General features: G+C 46.4%; 1 pseudogene; it reads left to right on the forward strand.

Moving 5' to 3' along the window:
- Positions 1-730: 730 nt before the first annotated feature.
- Positions 731-2,193, forward strand: LOC119294116 (annotated as a pseudogene).
- The last annotated feature ends 6,095 nt before the right edge of the window (positions 2,194-8,288 follow it).

The following is an 8,288-nucleotide window of genomic DNA, read 5'->3' on the forward strand; positions in this document are numbered from 1 at the left end:
TTTTATTCGAGACAATTTTGATTTGGTTGTAAAACTATTTCTATTTGAGACGTCCAAACTTGTTTAAAATATGAATATATGACATATTGGCCGTGGCGGGCAGGTTGGGGCCAAAGGATGTGTTCGCGCATTGGGCGTACGGCCACCGCATCACAAAAAAGACCCGGACACGACCCTATAGCTTTACCTAAACGAATAGAATCCAAGCAAAATGAACATCCGGATGGGTTCATGCGCTGGAGTTGGCCTAATCATGGAAATAAATGGCAGACATCGCCATCGTCAAGAAACACTGGCCACGGCAGCCTGACGCTTCAGGCACGTCAGCCGGGGAAGGGTCCGTGTCCTGCTGCAACTGTTGAAAGTCATGCCATAGATTGATCATCCGATCAGTCCCAGAACTGACCACCGTGCCTGAATGAATATTCCTTCGACAACAGTTTGCACACAGAGTGGTGACAATGATGTGTAATTATGATGTGGTTCAGAAAGGGGCATGATTGGCAAATAATAATTATAAAAAGTGGCATGGATAATTTTGTGGTTATGCATGCTTTCATGGATCTTTTTGCAAAGTTAACTTGCGCGCCTTCGCTATACATAACTCCAACTCAACAACATCCTAATCCTCAACGAACAAGTAACTCCAATTAACAATCTTGTCAGGGCGGTTCTAAAAAAAAATTAACAATCTTGTCATCCACTGCTCAACAGTATGAGCGTGTGCATGATGAAGGACATGACAGCGTTGCAGCTTTTACCCTGCGTTCTCTTCCAAACGGTCTTGCTAGCCTTGTCGGCCACCAGCCACGCGGCGGCCTTGCGTCTCGACCTCACGCACGTCGACAACGGTCGCGGCTTCACCAAGGGCGAGCTCCTCCGCCGGATGGCCGCTCGGTCACGTGCCCGCATAGACAGCCGGTGGTCACCACCCGGGCGTGGCGCCAACGCCCACGCGATGACCGCGCCGGTGGCACGTGGCACCGTCTGCAAAGAAGACTTTAACTCCGAGTACGGAGCACCTCATCCACTTTAGCACCGGCACGCTGCGCCCGCAGCGCGTGGCGCTGATGCTCGACACCGGCAGCGACCTCGTCTGGACGCAATGCTTCTGCCAGGTCTGCTTCCCGCAGCCGTTTCCGGAGCTGGACACCTCCGCCTCGGGCACAGCCCGCGGCGTCTCCTGCTTCGACCCCCTCTGCGCGCAGGGGGGCTTATCGCTCTCCGGGTGCGCCGTCAGCGACAACTCCTGCATCTACACCGACTCCTACGGTGACAACTCGGTCACGACGGGGAAGCTGTACGAAGACACCTTCACCTTCCAACAGGCGCCCAACGGCAAGGCCGTCGTCGTGCCCAATCTCCGCTTTGGTTGCAGCATGTTCAACACCGGCATGTTCGGATCAAACGAGTCCGGCATCGCCGTCTTCGGGCGTGGGGCGTAGTCTCTGCCGTCGCAGCTCAAGGTCGGCAGGTTCTCCCACTGCTTCACCACCATCGTGGAGTCCAGGCCCAGCCCCGCGTTCCTGGGCACGCCGGACAACCTTCAAGCGCAGGCCACGGGGCGTCTCCAATCCACCCCGTTGGTGCGAAACCCCGAATCCAATCACTACTACCTTTCGCTCAAGGGCATCACCGTGGGCAAGACGCGGCTGCCGTTCGACGCGTCGGCGTTCACGCTCAAGGGCGACGGCTCCGGCGGCACGATCATCGACTCCGGCTTGGCCCTGACGAGCGTCCCGGAGGCCGTGTACCGGAGCCTCGTGGAGGAGTTCGAGTCGCAGGTGCCGCTGCCTGTCAACAAAAACAACACCGACGAGCACGAGGGCTTGTTGTGCTTCACCGCTTCGCCGAAGAAGAAGGAGACCGCCATGCCGAAGTTGATCCTCCACCTGGAGGGCGCGGACTGGGACCTTCAACGGGAGAACTACGTGTTGTACACCGAGGAGGACGGGCTGTGCGTGGTGATAAGTTCCGCGGGCGAGGACAGCAGGTCGCTCATAGGCAACTTCCAGCAGCAGAACACGCACATCGTCTACGACCTTGAGCACAATATGCTGGTGTTCGTGCCCGCGCGCTGCGACAAGCTGTGATACGGATACGTCAACGTGTGTATTGTGTATCGTACTACGTACGTACGTACGTACGTATGTACTGGTCACATACGTTTATCGGTACTAAGAATGCGTGAAAAGGAACACCCGTTCCTACGTGCCAGAGCTAAATAAACAAGGTGAGATGAGAAACTAAGCTAAGTGTTTGTCTATACCTAGTCTGATATGAAAAAAATTATAGACATACTCATAAGCGATAGATTTCAGCTGGTACATGTTTCCACTTGTACTGAATGTTGAGTGCGCCAACACCGCGTGCGATGTGCGATTTTCTCTTGATAATTAATGTGAGAGAATGTCTGCATGCGAAGATATACACAACCTAATCATTCCTGGTTCAAAATATAAAGAAGCACACAATAATAAGCTTACAAACACACTGACCACTCGGTAGCATACAACCTATTGCTGAACGGCACCCACGCCAAAAGATAAACCTCTGTGCGGTCATATGGAACAGTTTTGCTAAGTCTTAATCGACTGAGATTTCGTTATGTCTCAGCGATGCTATATTACATTGATTTTGCATGAAGATTCGTAAAAAAATTATATGTTGCCATATGTGACAAGGAGATGTGAAAAGAACATGAAATGCGGAACAAAAAAAGTCCAACGTCCATGTCGCACTCCCAGCCCCACTGAATTTGAGACACTCCTATGTGGCGAGCAAAAGGTGATTAGGACGGTGGCAGCATCAGGTTCACAAGGATATGTACCAGCTGGCCATATGGAACAGTTTTAAGAACAATCATCTCGTTTCCCACCGGGTAGTGCCTCTTTTCCGTTGAAAATACTGCAAACAGACCACGAAATCGACACGAGACACACCGACAAAGTAGCACGACAACAACAGCATCAGCGTCGTGAAATGGACGAGCACTCAACGCTCGTCAACATGGAAACCACATTATCTTTATATCATCATTGTCCACAGATAGGGATAGGCTGGGCTTAATGAAAGCCTTTGCCATCTTCAGAGGTTGTTGATGCAGCACAAGCATGAGAGCGCGAGAAGAAGATGAGCAGCGGTCTGCCCTTCTCGTGTCTCGATTGTGAGGTCGAGTCTGATCCTGAATTTAGCACACAAGTAGTACATTCCCTTATGGGGTACTCTCTCCGTTCCAAAATAAGTGTCTTGAGCTTAGTACAAATTTATACTAGAGCTAGTATAAAGTTGAGACACTTATTTTGGAACGGAGGGAGTACTACTACAAATCCTTTCAGAAACTTCACAGCCCGTATTCGCCTGATACTGCCCTGATTCTTTGTCCTTTTGGATGAGAAGTTACTAGTTTCAGTAGGCAGTAATCAATTGTGCGGCCGACTAAAAATAGAATATCGGTTACCAAGTACTCCCTCCCACTAGTGTAGAACCGGGCTATAGCTCCAGTTCGTAAGGCCTTTAGTGCCGGTTCTGAAACCGGCACTAAAGGGTGGGGACTAAAGGTTCCCCCTTTAGTACCAGTTCTGCACGAACCGCCGCTAAAGGGCCACCACGTGGCACGTGCCAGCGCCGGAGGCAGGGAGCCCTTTAGTACCGATTGGTAACACCAATCAGTACTAAAAGTTTTGGGGGTTTTTTGTTTTTATTATTTATTTTTCCTTTAATTTTGTGTTTTCCATTTAATCTTTTTTTGCTGGTATACGATACTACATATTGTACACGTTATGCATATATATAAATAGAATTTCTCGTAGAACCGATCATCGAATGTCTGACAACCACCATTATTCACACACATACACATGTATATATATACAATTAGGTATATATACAATTTCTCCTACCTGTTGACTTCAGAGCCAGTGGCATGCCTTGGTGCCTTCGGAGCACGATGACAATTGGGAGTAGTTCATGGGGCGGTAGCTGGTAATAGAATTTCCCTTTGGGATATATGACCTGGTCGAGCAAAAATCCCGTTATTTCCTCTTGAAGTGCTCGTATGCGCTTCTCTGGTAGGAGCGTCTCCTGCACCTCAGTAAACTGTTAAGAAGGAGATCCATATGCATGTGTATTAGTTATGTGACTAGTATCGATAATGATGTAAAAATTATGAATATTGTTCTATCAAACGTACCCATAGCTGTCTTTCATATTTGGTCCTTTCGAACGCCATCATGCGAATGTTCTCGCAAACGTAGTATGCACACACATCAGTCTCCTTTGCCTGCTTCAGGGCCTTTATGAGAATAGAATTTAATTAGATAATAATTAATCAAGCATGATAATTAATGTTATTGGAATTAGAATTAAAGAGATGCATGGTAGCTAGCTAGTACTACTTAATTAATTATATCTTGGATCAAAACCAATACAACTTTCTTTCCATGGACCTGGAACCTCATTCCCGAACTTTGCCCAAGCCCTGCACGCCGGCAAAGAAAATGAATAAATAAGTTATTAAATAGTTGATATCAGGAAATTTCTAACATTTCTATATACTATTTTACATTAATCTAATCTAATTAATTAATTCATCTAAAACATTTGTATAAAAAACAGAAAAATTAAAACTAAAAACTAACATTTCTATAACAATTTGAAATTAATCTAATTCATCTAGCTAAAACTAACATTTCTAAAATTTCTAATATTTCTATAACATTTCTATATACTATTTGACATTAATCTAATCTAATTAATTAATTCATCTAAAACATTTGTATAAAAAATAGAAAAAACATAGAAAACTAAAAACTAAAAACTAAAAACAGAGGCGCGGCGGCTTCGATTGGAGGGAGGAGAGGGACCGGGGAGAGGGCTCACAACACGGGCGAGGTCGAGGTGACGGCGACGGTGATAGCGAGGCGAGGGGACGGCGAGGCAGAGGTGACTTCGACGACGACGGCGAGGCGAGGGGACGACGACGGGCCGGTGCAGCGACAGGGACGGGCCGGCGACGGACGGTGACAGGGACGGGGGCGGCGACGGGGGGCGGCGGCGACGGGGCAGAGATGAAGAAGCAGAGGGAGAGATGAGAAACTGAATTTTTTTGAAGTGTTTCTTATATAGAACCCCCCCTTTAGTATCGGTTGGAGCCACCAACCGGTACTAAAGGGCTGTTTTGACCAGGTGAAGCGTCGGGAAGCGCACCCCCTTTAGTACCGAGTGGTGGCTCCAACCGGTACTAAAGACCCCCCCCCTTTAGTACCGGTTGGAGCCACCATCCGGTACTAAAGAGGGTGCGCTGGCGCAGGTGCGATGCGGGCAAGTTTAGTCCCACCTCGCTAGCCGAGGGGCGCCTGCACCTGTTTAAAAGCCCCGGCTCGGCAGCTCTGTTGAACTCCTCTCTATAGCAGGCTTCTGGGCCTAACTCTATCGCTTTGCCCTGTGGGCCTATTGAGCCTTGCGGGCCTGCATCCTGGCCCAACTATAGGTTGAGTTTCTTGTTGTATGCAGGCCGCCCAACAGGTGGGCTTTTTTTATTTAGTTTCTGTCTCAAAAAAATTAGTTTCTTTTCTTTTCTGCTTTATTTATTTAGGTACAAAAAATCATAAACTTTCTGTTATTGCCAGTAGTTTTCAAATTTGAATAGTTTAAATTTGAATTATTTGACGAACTTTGTAGACGAAGTGCATCTAATTTTTGCCGTACACATAAGTACCCTAACTATTTCAAAGATTCTCTCCGGTTTGTTCGAAGCGGCACTTTCCAGATATATAAGTCCGGAAACTCACTAGAGAAGAAAGTGATGACGGTGAAGCCTATCACATCCTAGAGTGGGATCTTTGGGTGTGAAACTTTTTCTTCACGTGTGTCCCTTTGCGCCGTAACCATGGACAATCTTCGTCATTTAACTGGATGCTCGGGTACTTATTCACTGTGAATGGAACAATTTCATCAAACTTTTCATAATCTTCTGACATGTCTGTCTTGTCTAGGTCTGCAAACGAGTCGAGTTCGAGCGAGTTGGAGTTGGCTCAACTCAACGCATATGAAAATTCGAGCGAGCTCAAACTGAGTGAAACTCATGATCGAGCTCGTGCTCAGCTTGTAACGATTTCGAGTCGACCTCGAGCTAGTTTCGAGCTAAATAAGATGATAAAAATTATAAATCTATGGACGAAAAACAAAAAAAATGAGGTGAATATTGCTGGGAACCTTTGCCAAAAATATAGGATATTTAGCACATAGTCGACCACGTGCCATAATTAGGCCTAAATTTTCTCTGCACTTAATTAAGTTTCCATGTCCGTTGGTAAAGAAAATAAAGAAAATCATGAACAACATATATGATAATAAATTATCTTATTTCCATTTAATGTATGGCATGATCATTTAACATAATGATATTCTGTTGAGCTATCGAGCTAAAATCGAGCGAGCCAACATTGGCTCAAGATCGGCTCATTTCTCGGTCGAGCTACACAAAGTGTTCAAACTCAGCTTGTTTCTTTTCGAGTCGATCTCGAGTCGAGTCAAAAAACGTGTCAATCTCGAGCGGCTCACGACCCTCGATCTTTTCTTGCAGCCCTAGTCTTGTCATCCACTCCCACGATGTTTCTTTTCCCTGAAAGAACTATGTGGCGCTTTGGCTCATTGTATGATGCATTCGCTTCCTTATCTTTTCTTTTTCTCGGCCTGGTAGACATGTCTTTCACATAGAAAACCCGCGCCACATCATTGGCTAGGACGAATGGTTCGTCTGCATACGCACGATTGTTGAGATACACTATTGTCATTCCGTACTGCGGGTCTTTCGTTACCCCGCCTCATGTCATATTGACCCATTTGCACCGAAACAAAGTGACCTTTAAACCACGTCCATAGTCAAGTCCCTATATGTCGTCTATGTAACAATAATATGTTTCCTTTCCCGTCTTGGTTGTGGCATCAAAGTGGACACCACTATTTTGGTTGGTGCTCTTCTTATCTTGGTCGATCATGTAAAATGTATTCCCATTTATCTCATACCCTTTGAAAGTCATTATATTCGAAGATGGTAACTGGGACATCAAGTACATGTCATTTTCAATATCACCGTCATGCATGGCACGTGTCTGCAACCAACTGCCGAAAGTCCCCGTTTGTTCATGTGTAATCCAGTCATCGGACTGCTTCGGGTGTTTGGAGGGTAGAAAATTCTTGTGTTCCTTCATATACAGAGCCACCAAGGCGGAATTCTGTAGAACTGTGTAGTGTGCTTGAGTGAGAGAATGCCCATCCATACATATTATTTGATCCCCTCCTAGCGTGCCTTTTCCATCCAGTCTGCCCTTATGCCGCGATTCAGGAACACCCATCGGCTTAAGGTCAGCAATAAAGTCAATACAAAACTCAATAACCTCCTCATTTTCATGGCCCTTCGAGATGCTTCCTTCTGGCCTAGCACGGTTATGAACGTATTTCTTCAAGACTCCCATGAACCTCTCAAAGGGGAACATATTGTGTAGAAATACAGGACCCAAAACGTTAATCTCTTCGCATAGGTGAACTAGGACATGCGTCATGATGTTGAAGAAGGACGGTGGGAACACCAACTCGAAACTGACAAGACATTGCACCAAATCATTCTGTAACCTTGGTATGATTTTTGGATCGATTACCTTCTGAGAGATTGCATTGAGGAATGCACATAGCTTCACAATGGCTAATCGAACGTTTTCCGGTAGAAGTCCCCTCAATGCAACCGGAAACAGTTGCGTCATAATCACGTGGCAGTCATGAGACTTTAGGTTCTAAAACTTTTTCTCTGCCATATTTATTATTCCCTTTATATCCGACGAGAAGCCAGACGGTACTTTCATACTGAGCAGGCATTCAAAGAAGATTTCCTTCTCTTCTTTGCTAAGAGCGTAGCTGGATGACCCTGATGTATGCCGTCTTTTCCGTGCATACGTTGCTGGTCCTCCCGTGCCTCCGGTGTATCTTTTGTCTTTCCATACACGCCCAAGAAGCCAAGAAGGGTCACACAAAGATTCTTCGTCACGTGCATCACGTTGATTGCAGAGCAGACCTCTAGGTCTTTCCAATAGGGCAGGTTCCAAAATATAGATTTCTTCTTCCACATGGGTGCGCGTCCGTAAGTGTCCTTTGGAACAGCTTGTCCGCCAGGACCCTTTCCAAAGATTACCTTCAAATCCTTCACCATATCATGTACATCAGCACCAGTACGGTGGCGAGGCTTTGTCCGGTGATCCGCCTCACCCTTGAAATGCTTGCTTTTCTTTCTT

The sequence above is a fragment of the Triticum dicoccoides genome, chromosome 4B (assembly GCF_002162155.2).
Source record: "Triticum dicoccoides isolate Atlit2015 ecotype Zavitan chromosome 4B, WEW_v2.0, whole genome shotgun sequence".
Taxonomy (NCBI): Eukaryota; Viridiplantae; Streptophyta; class Magnoliopsida; order Poales; family Poaceae; genus Triticum; species Triticum dicoccoides.